This window comes from Crassostrea angulata, unplaced genomic scaffold, assembly GCF_025612915.1.
Source record: "Crassostrea angulata isolate pt1a10 unplaced genomic scaffold, ASM2561291v2 HiC_scaffold_201, whole genome shotgun sequence".
NCBI lineage: Eukaryota > Metazoa > Mollusca > Bivalvia > Ostreida > Ostreidae > Magallana > Magallana angulata.
The window spans coordinates 1-17,461 of NW_026441754.1; positions in this window are offsets into that span (position 1 = coordinate 1).

The following is a 17,461-nucleotide window of genomic DNA, read 5'->3' on the forward strand; positions in this document are numbered from 1 at the left end:
CCCCTGGGTCAGGGGTTCATGACATGAGGAGGGGGGGGGGGCAATATAGTGTTAATGCATATAATGTTTAAAAATCTTCTTCTCTATTCTCACACATCGGTATAAAAAAAAAAACACTGACTAATAATTATGTTTACCGGGAAGTCCTCTACTGAAATTTTAATTTTCATGTCCCCTCAAAGATGGGTTTTGACTCTGGGGCAGGGCCAAAATGGATGTATAGATGTTAATGCATATAATGTTAAAAAATTATCTTCTTTACTCCCACACACCTGAAAGGAAAACTGAATTCATGATTTTGTAGACCAGATCTTTTAGTTTAGTTTAGTTTCACAGTTCTTTTTGAAATGTGGTCGTCATTACAAATTTATGATTTTTCTACTCCAGTATGAAACCTAATTAATTAGATGCATAGACTCCATGACAAGTTTGTGTATGGGATATATGCCACTCAGGTGACCGTTAAGGCCAATTGGCCTCTTGTTTATAATAAAATTTCGTATTATAAAATACAATACCAAATTGAATGTCATATAATAGAATACAATACCGTATTGTTTTAAATATTCTGATACAATATCATGTTCTACGCTATCGTGTTTTAAAATATGCTAGTTTGCATACAAAACTATGTTGTACCTTTGCAATGAAACAATATCATTATCAATATATATTATACCATACCATACAATACAATATTTGGATAAAGATCAAAGTTTGGGTGGGGGGGGGGGGGTTAATATGATAATGGTGGTCTCATTAAGTTGATGCCCAGTTTTTAAATCTTTGATTATTTATTCTTTACATTGATTGAGTTTTGTTAAATTTATAACTTTTTCAGTAGAGTCTTATGTAAGCAACTCAGTGGCTAATTTCTTTCAAAATATAATGCATGATATTTCGCCAGTAATATTTTTTCTCTACATGGTTCACTTATAATATTTTTTAGAAAAATAAAGGATCAGCAGCAGTTTGGACTAAACAATGATGTAATGGTTCAAGATTTTGCCACCTCTGCTGATGGGAATTTATCTCCTCAAAAGGTTCTGGGCTGTAGATCACTCACGCTTGAGTCTGCACAATGGCATAATACACATTTAAAAGAAGGGTAAGCCACATTACTCATAACACTAATTTTGTACATCTAAAGGGAGTCGATGTTAACATTTAACATGGTCTTTTGTCGTTCATTGACACACTCTGAGAACGATGAACACCATATTAATTTTTACATAAACTCTCTTGTCATGGTTCTGTAGATTTTTGACTTAGAAAATACACTTAAACGATGTCCTCCCCAGATGAGGGTATGTCCATTGTCCATAATAACTAATATTGTCAATCATGATCAAAATATAACATGAACAAGATCAGCAAAATCAATACTGCACAAATGTTGTGGATTTGTTTCATTAATGCATGTAGTATCCACTCCGGTGATCTACTGCAATTGGTCTTGGTCCTTAGTGCGTTAATGATTTAACATTCAAATCAAATATAGACTTCGGTAAATCAGACAGTTAATATTTTACCTGCGCAAAATTAGCATGAGGTGATGCACTAACAGCATATCATATTGTAAATACTATTATATAATACATTTTATTGGTAATTCGGTATGATCTCTACGTTATGGTTGATTATTATGCAACGTGTTTTGTTAAGATGCTCAGCATTTTTAGTCTAAACGGAGATTGTTTTTGCTGCTAGAAATATATATGTATATGTATATTATGAAAAATAAATTGTGCTCTTTCATTGTTTAATGCATGTTTCTTCTGTTTTAATTGTTTATTTACAATTTCCTCTTTACTAATCATTTGCAGCTGAGTCAAGTTTCGAATAATAAGCAAGATACTGAGCTTTGCTCCCAGAACTGAGGCCATGCTTTTGTTCACTCTGAATAGGAAATACCAAGTTTAAAAATCTTAAGTTGAATGTAATTAACTCTTGTGAACAAAAAATTGACTCAAACCAAGCAAAATTGTGGGTTTTGTATCTTGCTTATAATTCTACGATTGACGCTAAATTTTTGATTTATCACTAGAAATTTCTCACTAAACTTTAAATACTTGTACTGAAAAATTAAAAGGATGATACGCTATAACAACTTTTTGGGGCCCCCTTCTTATACGTTGAATCTACACCAATTTTGATGGTTTTCTAGACATAATTAAATTAAAACGACCTCTTTAAAACATTACTGTTTTGGGGATAAATCTATTATCGTTATTCCTAAGAAAAAATTACAGCGGAAAATCATCTTGATTTGTAGCCATTTTTTAACGTTGATCTTGAATAAAGATGAAAATAAAGTGTGGGCCTTAGTAAAATAGAGCGATATGCCTGTCAATACATTGCAGTCTAAGGCTCAAGGGGGGGGGGGGTAGACCTTATCAAAAATCTTGCCAAGCAAAAAAAAAAAGATTTTGAGTATGGCTATGTCTAACTTTGCAAAAAAAGGTGGGGGGGGGGACCCCCTACCCCTCCACCCAGTTCCGACGCCTATGCATTGATTATACATGTAATAGCTCTTTAACATATTACATGACAACATTTTTCATTCGAGTATATTCATCGATCAAGTAAGGTTATAAAACCACAGGCACCTGAATTTTTATCAATCAGTCGCTTAATAAGTCAGATATTGAAAACTTCTACCCGTACTATATATAAATACACAAGGTGTGCAACGCCATTTTGACCCCCTCGTCGATTCAGGCTTCAATTTGCCACATAAATTGGATATGCCTACCGGTTTGCGTGTAGCATTGGGTTCAAATATGATATATCTCACTATACATTTCCCCCTAAAGTTTAATTCCAACGCATTGATAATTCTATCAACTAAAATTCACGCAAACTTCGAATTTCGTCCCGAGGCTCGATAGCCATCAGCTGACGTCACGAAATTTCAACTCCGCACTGAATGCTCTAAAACATAAACTTTTTAAAACATATGTTAAGTAAAATGAGGATAACAAACAACATAGTTTTTTGGTTTCTCTACTGTTTCTGATCTTTGTTTGTCAATGATATAAATTCATAAATATTATTTTAAAAAGTTTATGTATTAGAGTAGGGGTAGAATTTTTCAATATATGACTTATTAAGCGACTGATTGATAAAAATTCAGGTGCCTGTGATAAAACGTAGGACGAGTCCACGCCTAGTACACAACAATCGTTTATAATGTGGAAGACCAATTAAATATTTGAATGTTTTTAATTTGAGCACCTTGAGGTACAATTTTTAACCGGGTTTTCCAACGGAAAAATCCGATTATAAAAATGGTGAAAATGGCAGGGCGGATGCCAAAAGGGTACCTTCATTGAATGGATAACTCCTCCTACAGTTTTCAAGATAGGAAGTTGTTCTTTTACAGATCAATTGTACATATATTGGAGGTGTGCATATTGCTATCTTTTGAACTTAGTCATTTTTGGCAAAATATTGCATATAGGGTACCCTCATTGTACGGATAACTCCTCCTACAGTTCTCAAGATAAGAAAATGTTCTTTTGCAGATCATAAAGTACATATATCAGAGGTATGCATATATCAGAGGTGTGCATATTGCTAGAATTTTGATTTCCGATAATATATGAAAAAAATACCAGCTTTTGAACTTAATCCTTTTTTGGCAAAATATTGCAAATAGGGAACCCGCATTGTACGGATAACTCCTCCTACAGTTTTCAAGATAGGAAGTTGTTCTTTTGCAGATCAATTGTACATATATCAGAGGTGTGCATATTGCTAGGATTTTGTTTTCTGATTATTTATGAAAAAAATACCAGCTTTTGAACTTAGTCATTTTTTGGCAAAATATTGCATATAGGGTACTCCATTTCACTGGATACGGGTTGACATGGATTATGGATACAGTCAACATAAATGAAAACCCGGTTTGCTGTCATATTGACAGCTTTTCACTTGTCCTCTTTCACATATAGGAATCTTTCTTAACGATCTCCGATCCTCAGCAAAGCGAGATAACTCGTTCTCATATTCGGAAATAGTTTATTCGTACCATGAAGTTCGGCATTTATATTTTTGGGAAATCTTTTGTCAAAGAAGGAGAATATGTTACTAGTAAACAATCCAACATGGAGGGAAACTGTCAACGAGCTAGAGACAAGAAAGGTTGGTTCAAAAAAGGGTTCACTAGTTTTTCCACTGGCTGTTGCATAAATAACAGCATTGATGTGAACAATAATGAAACTCAGACATACGAAGGTGATGTTAATTCTGGTTTTGAGTTGGATCAGTGTGAAAATGATAGCGAACAACTTTCTCGATCGACATATACCAATATTTTTGATGGACGAAGGATCGTAGAGTTTTCAGTTTTGGTTGACCATCTAGAGCGAGGATGTGTTGTGTGTCATAAACCACTAAATTTAGCAAAGTGTGTAAAAGAAAAACAGTATGGTCTTGCGAGCTGAGCTTAATGTACATAGAGTGTACCTGCTGCAAAAAGTTGACTATTGTACCAACAGGGAAGAGACACAACATCATTTCATGAATGTCTAAATAATACACCGGGTATCCATAAACCAATACTATTTGCTCATAACTGCAGAGAATTCGATGGTGTTGTTCTATGCAGAGCAATGAGAAAATGCTCTGATATACCATTGCAGGACTGCATTATTGGATTCTGTGATACTCTGCCTATGTTGAAGAATCATGCATCTTGTAATACCACAAATTCAAATCTGGAGACCTTCGTGCTAGAAATTCTAGGCTGTACGTTCGAGGCACATGATGCAATTGAAGACTGTACATATCTACAGAAACTTGTCGAACATCACAGTACAGATTCCTATTATTTGAACTATACTTTCAGTATGGATTATATGATGCAAGTTGTACTCCAGATGAAAGACTCTAAATCTAACTTGCAAACTTTGATGCCCTTGCTAACAAACAAAACAGTGTTATATATTTTCTTTTATTTCCATGATTATAATACTGGATACAGCACATTTTTATTTATTTATTTTATATCTACATATCTACTGAATGTTTTTATATGCAGCAGTCAAGTGAAATCATACTCTACTGAATACAAATTAGCAAAACCTTGAAGTCACATTTTTTCCTTATGTAAATCTATATAGGTGATAATGCATTATCTTTGAAAAACGCATGGAAACAATACATATAAATGCTTCATTTATTATTATAATCATTAGTATGAGACTGTAAAATGTCATTTGCTTTAAAATTTACACTTTCAATTTTCGGTACATGAGGATCGGAGAACCTTAATAAAATACAATAACTAGCCAGCACAATGTAGTTGAAGATGAATATGTACCTATATGCATATTCTCATATATAATTTGATCGTTTTATAAAGTGAGGGGGCAGAAATAAGATAAAGAGAATTTGAAGTTAAGAGTGTACCCCTACCAAAATTTTGTTTTCTATTTTGCATAGGATCTTATTTTTGGTAAAAATGGTATTTCATAAGAGTATAATGTCATAGATTAAGTGTAGGAAAATAAGTGTAAATTTTGGATACAGTTTATTTTATGGTATTCTTTTTTTGTTTTTCTACCGAGGGGCCATATTACACAATATCCTTTGAACACCTATATAAAGCCATTGTTGCTCAGGTGAGCGATGTGGCCCCATGGGCCTCTTGTTATAATGACTATTCACTGAGGAATAATTTGTTATTTATGATATGAGCAAAAATGTTCACTGTACCGCTGTTATCTATACAGAACCATACTGAAATCATATGGGTAAGGATTAAATTTGTTTGTCATATTTTTTTATGAAACACAAACCCGAGCAAGGCATAATGCTTTCTTAAATATATTAGCCATCCGAACAGTGTCAAAGTATAATCATTTGCTATACCATTTCTTATCAAATGAATTCTACTGGTTTTTTTTTTTGCAAAATAGTTTAGCGAGGTTTTTTTTTCTTCTTATTAATTACATGTTTTCAAACAATGCTAAGTATAGTGCGCATAAAGTTCCATGAAGAAATTTATAAAACTTAGGATTTTGGTTGCACATTGAAAAAATGAGGGATTGATAATACATGCTCAATTTGAAATTTAATGCATCGTTGATTTCTTTTACTAGACAGAGATATTTAGAAAATGACGTTGCTCTGTGACGATTTGCCAAGATTAGAAGCATATGTGTGTGTGTGTGTGTGTGTGGGTGTGTGTGAGAGAGAGAGAGAGAGAGAGAGAGAGAGAGAGAGAGAGAGAGAGAGAGAGAGATCTGAGACACAGGCAGTACAAATTATTACATACATTTGTCTTACTGTAAAAGTTGTTTACAATGTAGATGTGGCATACATGTAAAGTTTACCTAAAATGAATCAATAAATATAAAAGATATACTAATCTAAAAAAAAAATTAAAATGGTTCTGTGAAATAATTAAATCTTGAGAAGAATGTCTTATACATATCAGGGAACATTAACCTAAAATCTGAGCTGGATATAATATGAAGTCCATTTCATCTTGGACTTTGTTTTACATGCTTTTTCACGAGCGATAACCATATATAACAGAGAGCCAGGCGAAAGGTATAATTTTAATTAGATTGAATATTTACCATGTCAAATATATTCATTTAATTAAACACAAACCTGTCCCTAGTTTTTTAACTTATAAATTAAGTGAAGGCGATATGGAAAAGATTTGCATATTCAAATATTTAGGTTTAAGTTATCATCATGCACACATGCACTCTAATTAAAACATTCTACTTTTGTGTACATTGGGACCCCCACCCTTTTTAAAAGCACTGTTTTACAGTGTGTGGTGTGTTGTTCATCATGTTCAATAGACAATAAGACATACATATACATAATAATAAATACAAATTCAAAAGAGTGATGTGCAAAACATACACGTAAAAATACACTGGACAGATAATATTCCGAGTTTCCTCTGACTTTAACGCCCGCTTTCATATTGTGACGCACGTCAAAAGCGGAGGTTAGAGTCAGAGGAATCTTGGATTAGATTGAAAAGTGCATATACTTTGAAAAACTCAACACGACATATCCTGTATTGAAACATACCTTTATAATCTGTCATACATTAGTTGAGCTGAATTTTCCACTATCGACGTCTTGCAGGTCATGCTTCTTTTAAAAATGTTGACACGCCGCTATCAGCTGTTGTTTGCAGTCAAAACATGGCGAGTTGACATGGTGAATCGTACGATAATTATTTCGATTATAACTAATAAGTTTGAGTTTTAATATGTAGAGCACAGATTAACATGCATTACATTATTGCATTTATTTTGAAGTATAATCACAATAAATATATATTCCTATTTGAAATCTTTACGAACTCTATATTTAGTTATCCAATCTACACTGTACGTGTTGTTCTATTATTCAACAACTGAAACATCCGCAACAGTTAGACTAGGCTTAAATATTGCGGTTTACCAAACTTCAGAAAAGACTTTCGATCGCTCTTCGCTAATAAAATCGGGATCTGTCTTCAAGAACACGGAATCAAAATTTCCGGAAAATCATTATTTAAACCCCGATATCTCTGCAATGCATCATCCGATTTAAAAACGAATTTCAGTTTTGTATTAAGCTTTTCAAACTCTACAATACGCATATAGTTGTGTTTTTTTAATATAGATTTAAGATCAGGTACGCAAGGGCATGCTCTACGTATGACCAATTTCTAAAACAAGCTACAAGCTGCTGATAAACAAGTTGATAAAACAAAATTATCAACAGTGTCGATTAAAGTCATCATTAAGTTCTATGGTCGATACAACGACATTGTCAGCAAATACGATCTTCCAATGGGTCGCATGCTGACTGACCTTTTTCATACTAATTGTTAGACCATAATTAATCACTAATTGTCTACGGACTTTTCCGTTTGTTCCCGATTACGACAAAGAGCACAAGGCGGGTGTGACCAGTTAGCAGAGGATGCTCACTTCTCTCAGGCACCGGATCCTACCATCTATCTTTTTGGAGGTCCGTGTTGCTCTGCTTTGAAGTTGTATTTCGTTTTATGGATTTTTGAGATGGTTGACGATTTGTTATTGTCATTTTTTTAGGTCACCTGAGTCACTCAGGTGACCTATTGCAATTGGTCTTCGTCCGTCGTCGTGCGTCGTGCGTCGTGCGTCGTGCATCGTGCGTTAACAATTTTACAATTTTAACTTCTTCTTGAAAACTACCAGGTCAATCGTTACCATTTTTGGTGTGAAGCATCTCTATGGTAAGAAGAATCTAAATTGTGAAATTCATGGCTCTACCACCCCTGGGGTGCCACGGGCGGGGCCTAATATGCAAAAAAAGCCAAATTTTCAAAAATCTTCTTCTCTACTCCCACGCATGTGAGGAAAAAACTGGTTGCATGGTTATGATGTCCATGAAGCCCTCTATTAAAATTGTGAAATTTATGGCCCCTGGGTCAGGGGTTCTGGCTCTAGGGTGGGGCCAATATGACCATATAGTAAAAATGTTTTAAATCTTGGAAAATCTTATTCTCTTCTACCATATATATTTTTTGAAAACTAGATGCATGATTATGATGTCCATGAAGCCCTCTACCTTAATTGTGAAATTCATGACCCCTAGGTCAAGGGTTCAGGCTCTAGGGTGGGGCCAATATGGCCAAATAGTAAAAATGTATTAAATCTTAGAAAATCTTCTTCTCTACTATCATATATATTTGTTAAAAACTAAATGCATGGTTATAATGTCCATGAATCCCTCAACCTAAATTGTGAAATTCATGACCCCTTGGTCAGGGGTTCAGGCTCTAGGGTGGGGCCAATATGGTCATATAGTAAAAATGTATTAAATCTTAGAAAATCTTCTTCTCTACTCCCATATATACCGGTATTTGTTAAAAACTAAATGCATGATTATGATGTCCATGAGGCCCTCTATCAAAATTGTGAAATTCATGACCCCTGGGTCAGGGGTTCAGGCTCTAGGGTGGTGCCAATAGGACCAAATAGTAAAAATGTTTTAAATCTTTGAAAATCATCTTCTCTACTCCCATATATATTTTTTGAAAACTAAATGCATGGTTTTGATGTCCATGAAGCCCTCTACTTAAATTGTGAAATTCATGACCCCTCGGTCAGGGGTTCAGGCTCTAGGGTGGGGCCAATATGGCCAAATAGTGAAAATGTTTTAAATCTTAGAAAATCTTCTTCTCTACTCCCATATATATTTGTTAAAAACTAAATGCATGGTTATGATGTCCATGAGGCCCTCTACCTAAATTGTGAAATTCATGACCCCTTGGTCAGGTGTTCAGGCTCTAGGGTGGGGCCAATATGGCCAAATAGTGAAAATGTTTTAAATCTTAGAAAATCGTCTTCTCTACTCCCATATATATTTGTTAAAAACTAAATGCATGGTTATGATGTCCATGAGGCCCTCTACCTAAATTGTGAAATTCATGACCCCTGGGTCAGGTGTTCAGGCTCTAGGGTGGGGCCAATATGGCCAAATAGTGAAAATGTTTTAAATCTTAAAAAATCTTCTTCTCTACTCCCACACATGTGGGAAAAAACTGAATACATGGTTATGATATCCCCAATCTCCTTTACCTAAATTGTGAAATTTATGGCCCCTGGGTCAGGGGTTCATGACATGAGGAGGGGGGGGGGGGCAATATAGTGTTAATGCATATAATGTTTAAAAATCTTCTTCTCTATTCTCACACATCGGTATAAAAAAAAAAACACTGACTAATAATTATGTTTACCGGGAAGTCCTCTACTGAAATTTTAATTTTCATGTCCCCTCAAAGATGGGTTTTGACTCTGGGGCAGGGCCAAAATGGATGTATAGATGTTAATGCATATAATGTTAAAAAATTATCTTCTTTACTCCCACACACCTGAAAGGAAAACTGAATTCATGATTTTGTAGACCAGATCTTTTAGTTTAGTTTAGTTTCACAGTTCTTTTTGAAATGTGGTCGTCATTACAAATTTATGATTTTTCTACTCCAGTATGAAACCTAATTAATTAGATGCATAGACTCCATGACAAGTTTGTGTATGGGATATATGCCACTCAGGTGACCGTTAAGGCCAATTGGCCTCTTGTTTATAATAAAATTTCGTATTATAAAATACAATACCAAATTGAATGTCATATAATAGAATACAATACCGTATTGTTTTAAATATTCTGATACAATATCATGTTCTACGCTATCGTGTTTTAAAATATGCTAGTTTGCATACAAAACTATGTTGTACCTTTGCAATGAAACAATATCATTATCAATATATATTATACCATACCATACAATACAATATTTGGATAAAGATCAAAGTTTGGGTGGGGGGGGGGGGGTTAATATGATAATGGTGGTCTCATTAAGTTGATGCCCAGTTTTTAAATCTTTGATTATTTATTCTTTACATTGATTGAGTTTTGTTAAATTTATAACTTTTTCAGTAGAGTCTTATGTAAGCAACTCAGTGGCTAATTTCTTTCAAAATATAATGCATGATATTTCGCCAGTAATATTTTTTCTCTACATGGTTCACTTATAATATTTTTTAGAAAAATAAAGGATCAGCAGCAGTTTGGACTAAACAATGATGTAATGGTTCAAGATTTTGCCACCTCTGCTGATGGGAATTTATCTCCTCAAAAGGTTCTGGGCTGTAGATCACTCACGCTTGAGTCTGCACAATGGCATAATACACATTTAAAAGAAGGGTAAGCCACATTACTCATAACACTAATTTTGTACATCTAAAGGGAGTCGATGTTAACATTTAACATGGTCTTTTGTCGTTCATTGACACACTCTGAGAACGATGAACACCATATTAATTTTTACATAAACTCTCTTGTCATGGTTCTGTAGATTTTTGACTTAGAAAATACACTTAAACGATGTCCTCCCCAGATGAGGGTATGTCCATTGTCCATAATAACTAATATTGTCAATCATGATCAAAATATAACATGAACAAGATCAGCAAAATCAATACTGCACAAATGTTGTGGATTTGTTTCATTAATGCATGTAGTATCCACTCCGGTGATCTACTGCAATTGGTCTTGGTCCTTAGTGCGTTAATGATTTAACATTCAAATCAAATATAGACTTCGGTAAATCAGACAGTTAATATTTTACCTGCGCAAAATTAGCATGAGGTGATGCACTAACAGCATATCATATTGTAAATACTATTATATAATACATTTTATTGGTAATTCGGTATGATCTCTACGTTATGGTTGATTATTATGCAACGTGTTTTGTTAAGATGCTCAGCATTTTTAGTCTAAACGGAGATTGTTTTTGCTGCTAGAAATATATATGTATATGTATATTATGAAAAATAAATTGTGCTCTTTCATTGTTTAATGCATGTTTCTTCTGTTTTAATTGTTTATTTACAATTTCCTCTTTACTAATCATTTGCAGCTGAGTCAAGTTTCGAATAATAAGCAAGATACTGAGCTTTGCTCCCAGAACTGAGGCCATGCTTTTGTTCACTCTGAATAGGAAATACCAAGTTTAAAAATCTTAAGTTGAATGTAATTAACTCTTGTGAACAAAAAATTGACTCAAACCAAGCAAAATTGTGGGTTTTGTATCTTGCTTATAATTCTACGATTGACGCTAAATTTTTGATTTATCACTAGAAATTTCTCACTAAACTTTAAATACTTGTACTGAAAAATTAAAAGGATGATACGCTATAACAACTTTTTGGGGCCCCCTTCTTATACGTTGAATCTACACCAATTTTGATGGTTTTCTAGACATAATTAAATTAAAACGACCTCTTTAAAACATTACTGTTTTGGGGATAAATCTATTATCGTTATTCCTAAGAAAAAATTACAGCGGAAAATCATCTTGATTTGTAGCCATTTTTTAACGTTGATCTTGAATAAAGATGAAAATAAAGTGTGGGCCTTAGTAAAATAGAGCGATATGCCTGTCAATACATTGCAGTCTAAGGCTCAAGGGGGGGGGGGGGGGGTAGACCTTATCAAAAATCTTGCCAAGCAAAAAAAAAAAGATTTTGAGTATGGCTATGTCTAACTTTGCAAAAAAAGGTGGGGGGGGGGGGGAACCCCCTACCCCTCCACCCAGTTCCGACGCCTATGCATTGATTATACATGTAATAGCTCTTTAACATATTACATGACAACATTTTTCATTCGAGTATATTCATCGATCAAGTAAGGTTATAAAACCACAGGCACCTGAATTTTTATCAATCAGTCGCTTAATAAGTCATATATTGAAAACTTCTACCCGTACTATATATAAATACACAAGGTGTGCAACGCCATTTTGACCCCCTCGTCGATTCAGGCTTCAATTTGCCACATAAATTGGATATGCCTACCGGTTTGCGTGTAGCATTGGGTTCAAATATGATATATCTCACTATACATTTCCCCCTAAAGTTTAATTCCAACGCATTGATAATTCTATCAACTAAAATTCACGCAAACTTCGAATTTCGTCCCGAGGCTCGATAGCCATCAGCTGACGTCACGAAATTTCAACTCCGCACTGAATGCTCTAAAACATAAACTTTTTAAAACATATGTTAAGTAAAATGAGGATAACAAACAACATAGTTTTTTGGTTTCTCTACTGTTTCTGATCTTTGTTTGTCAATGATATAAATTCATAAATATTATTTTAAAAAGTTTATGTATTAGAGTAGGGGTAGAATTTTTCAATATATGACTTATTAAGCGACTGATTGATAAAAATTCAGGTGCCTGTGATAAAACGTAGGACGAGTCCACGCCTAGTACACAACAATCGTTTATAATGTGGAAGACCAATTAAATATTTGAATGTTTTTAATTTGAGCACCTTGAGGTACAATTTTTAACCGGGTTTTCCAACGGAAAAATCCGATTATAAAAATGGTGAAAATGGCAGGGCGGATGCCAAAAGGGTACCTTCATTGAATGGATAACTCCTCCTACAGTTTTCAAGATAGGAAGTTGTTCTTTTACAGATCAATTGTACATATATTGGAGGTGTGCATATTGCTATCTTTTGAACTTAGTCATTTTTGGCAAAATATTGCATATAGGGTACCCTCATTGTACGGATAACTCCTCCTACAGTTCTCAAGATAAGAAAATGTTCTTTTGCAGATCATAAAGTACATATATCAGAGGTATGCATATATCAGAGGTGTGCATATTGCTAGAATTTTGATTTCCGATAATACTGTAGAAGCACATATTTTCGTTGGGTCAAAATTTCGTTGTTTTTGAACCAAATAAAATTCGCTGGCATTTAATTTCGTCACATCATAATATCTTTGTATTCATTATTACTTTGGTTAAAAATTCGTCATGGATTTAATTTCGTTGATTTCTACTGCCAACGAAAATAACGAAATTAAATCCTCAACGAATATTTCTGCTTCTACAGTATATGAAAAAAATACCAGCTTTTGAACTTAATCCTTTTTTGGCAAAATATTGCAAATAGGGAACCCGCATTGTACGGATAACTCCTCCTACAGTTTTCAAGATAGGAAGTTGTTCTTTTGCAGATCAATTGTACATATATCAGAGGTGTGCATATTGCTAGGATTTTGTTTTCTGATTATTTATGAAAAAAATACCAGCTTTTGAACTTAGTCATTTTTTGGCAAAATATTGCATATAGGGTACTCCATTTCACTGGATACGGGTTGACATGGATTATGGATACAGTTAACATAAATGAAAACCCGGTTTGCTGTCATATTGACAGCTTTTCACTTGTCCTCTTTCACATATAGGAATCTTTCTTAACGATCTCCGATCCTCAGCAAAGCGAGATAACTCGTTCTCATATTCGGAAATAGTTTATTCGTACCATGAAGTCCGGCATTTATATTTTTGGGAAATCTTTTGTCAAAGAAGGAGAATATGTTACTAGTAAACAATCCAACATGGAGGGAAACTGTCAACGAGCTAGAGACAAGAAAGGTTGGTTCAAAAAAGGGTTCACTAGTTTTTCCACTGGCTGTTGCATAAATAACAGCATTGATGTGAACAATAATGAAACTCAGACATACGAAGGTGATGTTAATTCTGGTTTTGAGTTGGATCAGTGTGAAAATGATAGCGAACAACTTTCTCGATCGACATATACCAATATTTTTGATGGACGAAGGATCGTAGAGTTTTCAGTTTTGGTTGACCATCTAGAGCGAGGATGTGTTGTGTGTCATAAACCACTAAATTTAGCAAAGTGTGTAAAAGAAAAACAGTATGGTCTTGCGAGCTGAGCTTAATGTACATAGAGTGTACCTGCTGCAAAAAGTTGACTATTGTACCAACAGGGAAGAGACACAACATCATTTCATGAATGTCTAAATAATACACCGGGTATCCATAAACCAATACTATTTGCTCATAACTGCAGAGAATTCGATGGTGTTGTTCTATGCAGAGCAATGAGAAAATGCTCTGATATACCATTGCAGGACTGCATTATTGGATTCTGTGATACTCTGCCTATGTTGAAGAATCATGCATCTTGTAATACCACAAATTCAAATCTGGAGACCTTCGTGCTAGAAATTCTAGGCTGTACGTTCGAGGCACATGATGCAATTGAAGACTGTACATATCTACAGAAACTTGTCGAACATCACAGTACAGATTCCTATTATTTGAACTATACTTTCAGTATGGATTATATGATGCAAGTTGTACTCCAGATGAAAGACTCTAAATCTAACTTGCAAACTTTGATGCCCTTGCTAACAAACAAAACAGTGTTATATATTTTCTTTTATTTCCATGATTATAATACTGGATACAGCACATTTTTATTTATTTATTTTATATCTACATATCTACTGAATGTTTTTATATGCAGCAGTCAAGTGAAATCATACTCTACTGAATACAAATTAGCAAAACCTTGAAGTCACATTTTTTCCTTATGTAAATCTATATAGGTGATAATGCATTATCTTTGAAAAACGCATGGAAACAATACATATAAATGCTTCATTTATTATTATAATCATTAGTATGAGACTGTAAAATGTCATTTGCTTTAAAATTTACACTTTCAATTTTCGGTACATGAGGATCGGAGAACCTTAATAAAATACAATAACTAGCCAGCACAATGTAGTTGAAGATGAATATGTACCTATATGCATATTCTCATATATAATTTGATCGTTTTATAAAGTGAGGGGGCAGAAATAAGATAAAGAGAATTTGAAGTTAAGAGTGTACCCCTACCAAAATTTTGTTTTCTATTTTGCATAGGATCTTATTTTTGGTAAAAATGGTATTTCATAAGAGTGTAATGTCATAGATTAAGTGTAGGAAAATAAGTGTAAATTTTGGATACAGTTTATTTTATGGTATTCTTTTTTTGTTTTTCTACCGAGGGGCCATATTACACAATATCCTTTGAACACCTATATAAAGCCATTGTTGCTCAGGTGAGCGATGTGGCCCCATGGGCCTCTTGTTATAATGACTATTCACTGAGGAATAATTTGTTATTTATGATATGAGCAAAAATGTTCACTGTACCGCTGTTATCAATACAGAACCATACTGAAATCATATGGGTAAGGAATTAATTGGCCAGCCTCTAATACCCTTTTTTTGCTATTTATAGAACAGTAAACAATTCCTGAACACTTGTTGAACAAAATATGTTTATATTTACAAGTCTTTTTATTTGATATCGAGGGAAAAGGGACTGGTCCCTGAAATTAGGGGTCATGACGGTTATTAAGTCTTTTTATTATAACTTTTTACTGAGCATTTCTTATCTATTACAGAAGCAAATATGTTCATCTTATCGTTATTGACCTGAAATATATTATACCAATTTCAAATCTGAAATCTGTTAAAAAAAATCGGGCAATGCATTGCACAGATTTCGTGAATTCTGAACTGATTTTTCCGGATTTTTTTAGTTTAAAAAAAATTAATTTAAAATTCAACATTAAATTAACTTGTACAAAAAATAATTCAATAATTGTTAAGTCTTTCTTGAACATATTCTGATTTTTCTTTGTTAAACCGTTCTTGGAAATGTTAAGATGGTTGATAATTCGTACTTACAAATCTTGTTAAGTCGTATACCAATTTGATGAGTACCTATTATACAAGACAGAGGCATTGTGATATGTATGACTAATTTTGAATGAAAGTTATATTTCTATTTACTAAGAATGGTATTAAATGATAATTGATAGTCATTGCTTATTTTTGTAATTTTTGATTTTTTTTTACCTGGCGTATTTAATCTTAACCCAATCGTAATAAGATACTGGAAAAAGTGTGTTTGCTATGGCAACCATACCACCCTTTAACCAACGATCATTATAGTTGAAATTTTCTCAAAATGTTACTACTAAAATAAGGCATAGCACATGACTGTCGTTATCTTTTGACGTCAAATGCTCCGAAAACGACGTCAAAGTTGTGGAATCAAATAACGCAGTTTTTAAATTTTCTTTTTTTTCTACGTCAGTGTTGTGTTTTTAAAGTCCAACTTACTTGAGATACCACGATTAAAATATTTTTAGTCACTTATTACAAATAAACATTTAATAAATGAAATATATAAATTCTACACCCTCCGAGCGTAATATTACACAAAAGTTGATGCTGAGATTTTATAAGAATGCTGCTTTTGCATCCGCTGTAAAACCTCAACATAACATTGTTCATTCTATAGTATGCTGAAAATAAGTTTATATGTTTAAATTGGGAAATCACCTATAAATCATTGTTGGAAACCCACCCCCGTCTCTCACGCGCTTAACTTTTGGGTATGATTAAATACGAGATTGGTGGAGAATTTCCGACAATGATTTATTAAAGGAATAAAGAATCATTCTTTGAGTATTATGAGGTGATAATTTTGGTCGGGGTGTGATCAAATCCAATAAAGTTCGAAGGGCTTTATGATAGATTTGATAACGCCCCGGCCGAACACACTTTAAAGTTTCTTTAAGATTAACAAACAAACGTTTTATTTCTTAATATATTTTTATCAATTCATGGGAAAAACGTTAAATGCTGCACATTTAAAACACTGCGCTTTTCAACTGAATTATTTTGTTACATTTCATTCTACATCAATAATTTACCTAATGCTACGTAATGTTTAATAATGACGTCACGTGGCGTAAGAACACACAGTGGAATATCAAAAAAGTATCCCATGAGTGATATCCACCGTATATTGAGATAAAAATGAAATATTTCGGAAAAGACATTACTAGTATGACCATATGATTAAATGTCTTCCATGTTATGTACTATAATTGATGCATTCTCGAAAAATAGACATCAACAAGTATTATTTCCTTTAATTCATAATCATAAATATATATCTATATAATTCATAATTTCTCTGGGAGGTTTTTCTAGCAAAATTATCATAGCATTTATGTCAAAATCAACTTTTTCATGAGGCTGACTTTAA